General features: G+C 40.7%; 1 long non-coding RNA gene across 2 annotated transcripts; it reads left to right on the top strand.

Annotated features, from left to right (window-relative positions):
* The first annotated feature begins 550 nt into the window (after positions 1-550).
* LOC118222309 lies at positions 551-3741 on the top strand. Of its 2 annotated transcripts, XR_004764264.1 has the most exons (4): positions 551-631; positions 716-878; positions 3429-3507; positions 3585-3741. It is a non-coding gene; the product is annotated as an uncharacterized LOC118222309 (long non-coding RNA). The 2 variants fall into 2 exon arrangements; XR_004764263.1 differs by having other exon boundaries at positions 569-878.
* Positions 3742-4514: the final 773 nt, after the last annotated feature.

The raw sequence follows: 4514 nt of genomic DNA, 5'->3' as shown, positions 1-4514 counted from the left end.
TATCACAATATGAACACAGTCTAGGCTAGTCGCTTTGTGTGAATCTCAATTTAAGTTCTTCAGCCTCAAACAATTAAAAAATTGCATTCTGATATACTTTACATAGTCATTGAGAATCCCTGACAGAGGTGATTTTTAAAAGATTACAGTTTGATGATATAGGAATCATGTATTTCCTGCAAGTAAATAGCAGTCATGCAAAAGTCCTCTCTCAGCTCACCTGTAATAAGTAACTATCTTACTAGCGGTGTTACTTATACGGGTGCAGTTTATGAGGCATATATTTTTTGTAAATGAAGAACAGATGTGCATCCAGGGGTCTGTGCTTAGAGTAGCAGTAGATTTTACTGTTAATGATGAGTTGTCACATTGAAAGTAAAACTCCACTTCGGTGTGCTTCTTTCTGAACAACTGAGCTTGTGCACTTACAGTACGCTAGCATTGAGATTGGATGCATTTCCAGGGAGCCTCTTGCTCTGCCAGACAAAGGGGGCATTGTTAATGCAGCTGTGCCCTCTGAATACAGTGCCCCTTACAGCAGCCCTGTGCACTTCCCCTGCATGCCTGCCTGCCTCTCTGGATGGAGTCGGACATGCCGGCGATACTGTTCCACCTGCAGGATCCCAGTCAGGTCACACCTATTCAGCTCTCATGGAAATGGTCTTATGGCATTGGTTTTAATGTTTTATTGTTGATTGGCTTTTTTTCTTATCAGAGATTTCTCCTGAACTGGCATCCAAATGGTACTTGTCAGTTTACTCGCCAGGCAAAGAGCTATTCTGCATGGGGTGCTACAGTATCCTACTGCTGTCCGGCTGAGGAATAGAGGTTGGTAACTGCACAGGACAGATTCACATGGAAAAATTGAAAAAAATCAGGTAATGACACTTAATGTTACTCACTTATCTTTGCAGTTCTCATATAATTGCACACCTTGGATTGCACTTGTGCTACATAAACATGTGATTACTGTCATCTCAGGTGTTCCGGTGGTCTCTGCTTGTAAGTCAGCCAAGAAAACTTAAATTGATTATAGTTGTCTTTCTTTCAAATTACAGTTTGGACATTTAAAACTGTTTTGGACTCATTCATTATTTTGAAGTGTAAAGCATTCCGGTCGAAAACCATTATTTATTTACTTTAGATGGCTATTAGAATTGATATCTAGGAAACGGTTCTACTTTGGTTTCCAGCCATACAATTATTTCATTAGCTATGCTATTTAATGTTAGTTTGAGTTTAAACAAAAAGACAAAACACTCAACAAAAGCAAAGCTTACACTGAATTTACATTTCCTTTGAAAAGAAATAAATAAATAAATTAGCTTCTCATAATCTATGCTTGATGCTGATCTTGTAGCAATGTCTGTAGCAGTCTAGCCCTGCACTGCTACTGCTCAGTCTGGTTGCTTTTTGAGTGACAGATTCTCAATTTAGAAGCTCAATAAAGGTTTTTTATTTCTCACTTTATGGACTGTCTTCTCCTATCAATGTTGATTATCATAAAGAACCATGTCAAATACAAAGCCAGCCACTGGTGGGAGAACCTGAAGAATAAGCATGGCATTCTAGCAGCTAAATCATATGATGAACCACAGCTGTATGCACATACAAAATTTACAGTATAATATATGTTGCACTACCATACACTAGACAGTAAGACTACTATAGATATATACAGTGAGCTCCACAAAGTTTGGAACAAAGACATATTTTTTATTGATTTGGCTCTGTACTCCACAATTTTAGATTTGTAATAATACAATTCACGTGTGGTTAAAGTGCACATTCTCCACTTTTATATAAGGATATTATGCACTTGGGTTTCCCTATGTATAAATTACAGGACTTTTTATGCATAGTTCCCCCATTTTAGGGCACCATACTGTTGGGGACAGATGGTTACTCAGGTGTTTCTGATCAGACTGGGGTTTTTAATTGCTTCCTTAGTGCAGGTATAGGGCTTTCAGTATGTAGTCTTGATTGTAGGACACCACATTGTTTCAGACATATTAATGTTATGGAAATGAAAGCAGTCACGTTTAGTACGTTTTCATATATCCTTTGCATGCAATGGCTGACTGCTTGAAGTCTGTGACCCATAGACATAACCATGTGCTGAGTATCTTCTCTGGTGATGCTCTGCCAGGGCTGTACTGCAGCCACCTTCAGCTCCTACTTGTTTTGGTGACTAGTTGTTTTCTCTTCAGCATACTTTTTTATAGCTCATGCTCAGTTAGATTCAGATCTGATGAGTAACCTGGCCAGTCAAGAATTTTCCGGTTTTTAGCTTTAAAAAACTCAGTTGTTGCTTTCACAGTATGTTTGGGGTCATTGCCTTGCTGTAGGATGAAGCGCTGTCCAATGAGTTTGGAGGAACTTGAGCATATGCAATGCTTCTGAAACATCAGTATTCATTCTGCTGCAAGTGAGCCAGCACCTGTAGCAGCCATGTTCAAACCATAACACCCCTGCCGCCATGTTCCACAGATGAGTGGGTGCTTTGGATCTTGAGCAGTCTCTTTTGTCATCCACATTTTGCTCTGAGTGAATATTGGTCTCATCTGTCCAAAATACCTATTTCTAGAGTTCCGCAGGCTCTTTTAGGTCCTTTTTAGCAAACTGTCACCTGACCATCCTGTTTTTCAGCTAACTAGTGTTTTGCATCTTGCAGTGTAGCCTCTGAAATGCTTTTTGTGAAGTTTTCTGTGGACAGTAGTCACTGACACATCCACGCCTGCCTCCTGATGAGTGTTTATCATGTGTCAGACAGGTGCTTTTCTTCATTATGGTGAGAATTCGTCAGTCATCAACTGTGGAGTTCTTCCTTAGCCTACCAGACCTTTTGTGATTACTGAGCTCACCAGTGATGTTCCAAACGGTTGATTTTGGTAAGCCTATGTAACTGACTGCCTTTTTCTTTTCTCAGCCTCATAACGGCTTTCATTGGTACTCTGGTCCTCATCTTGGCTAACACCACAAACAGACAAAGCCTACCATCAAGACTATGTACTGAAAGCCCTCTTATGCCTACACTACAGAAACACCTGAGAAACCATTTGTCCCAAACATTATGGCACCCTGAAATGGGAGAACAGTGTATAAAAAGTTTTGTAAATTCTACATGGTGAAACCGAAATGTATAAAAAATACCTTTTAATGAAAGCTGAGAATATGCACATATACCACATGTGCATTGTTTGATTACAAATCAAAAATGGTGTAGTACAGAGCCAAATCTAGAAAGAAATATGCATCATAGAGCTCACTGTAAATATGTATATATTTTTTTTCTTCATGTAGTTGTAAATCACTGGGAGAGATAATGTGCGATGTGGTTGTCCTGATTCTGTGGTTATCATTCACATCATAGGCCCAGATATCTTTTTGTATGTCCTACACTGTTTTGAAGGTTTTTTTTTTTTTAGACTGACCCATTGTGAGTGCTGGTATCTTGCATGGGGGAGGTGGATTTCAAATTCCAGGCTGTCTGATCCCTGTGACACAGTAAGTGTAAGTACCAAAAGGTTGCAGTACAGAGAAGTGTCCTGTCAGGTGACCTGTCAGTTCTTTCCTAATTTCAGCCTGGAGGACGGCTGGGGCGAACCCCTCACTGGACGACATCGGGGTCACGAGGACCGGCTCTGGCCGACCGCGTAGATGGTAAAACCTTGACAAGCAAAAAGTTGCTTAGATAAACCATTTCATCACAGGTCAGCGTCTGAGCCATGGTGTTAAGATGATTGCTCTGCCAGCCTTCTGTAGCCGCGGATGGGACTGGAGTAGCAGCTTCCAAAGCGGCTTTGCTGTAGGCAGCTCTGGCTTTAAAATCCTTATTGTCTCCCTCTGCCCCCCCCACCCCCCCACCCCCCCCACACACACACACCACACACCATCCCCCCTAACTGTTAGCCTTCTCTTGCTAGGCAGAAGGTTTGAAGCAAGACAGCGAGCCAAACACAACCGCTCTCCGGTCCAATGTATCATCATCAGTGCGGGCTTTCACGCCTGGTATTGCCTGAATTCCTCATTGTTCAACTTGGCTCTGGCAGCGTTTCCATTTGAACAGAATTTCAACACAGCAGCAGGGAATTCACCAGATTAAAGGGGGAATATCTGAATGGTACACTTATTTTTTGGCACTGTTGTTATTTGGGGGAGGAGGCTAAAAACAATATGTTGAAAAGGGGGTTAAATACTTCCATGCGCAATAGACTAAAATACGGGTTTGCTAATAGTGTAGAATCTCACTTTACACCTAGGTTCTGAATGGTTTATTGGTCTAATGGGGAAATGTTGTCCTGTTATTGAGCAATAATATGTTTAAAAATAGCAGTGTACAGTTGAGTAAAACAGAGACATTGCATTGTGTCTGAGAACTTACAGAATGTGAAGCTTGTGGGTCGTCCAAAGATACATTCAAATTTTTGTTTCTCTAACTTTTAAGTTTCTAAACTGCTCAATGCATGTTTTTTTTTTGTCAACACTTTTTGAGTCAAGTAATGATTTTATTT

The sequence above is a fragment of the Anguilla anguilla genome, chromosome 1 (genome assembly GCF_013347855.1).
Source record: "Anguilla anguilla isolate fAngAng1 chromosome 1, fAngAng1.pri, whole genome shotgun sequence".
Taxonomy (NCBI): domain Eukaryota; kingdom Metazoa; phylum Chordata; class Actinopteri; order Anguilliformes; family Anguillidae; genus Anguilla; species Anguilla anguilla.
The sequence above is the reverse complement of the archived record's forward strand: the minus strand, read 5'-3'. Positions and strand labels throughout refer to the sequence as shown.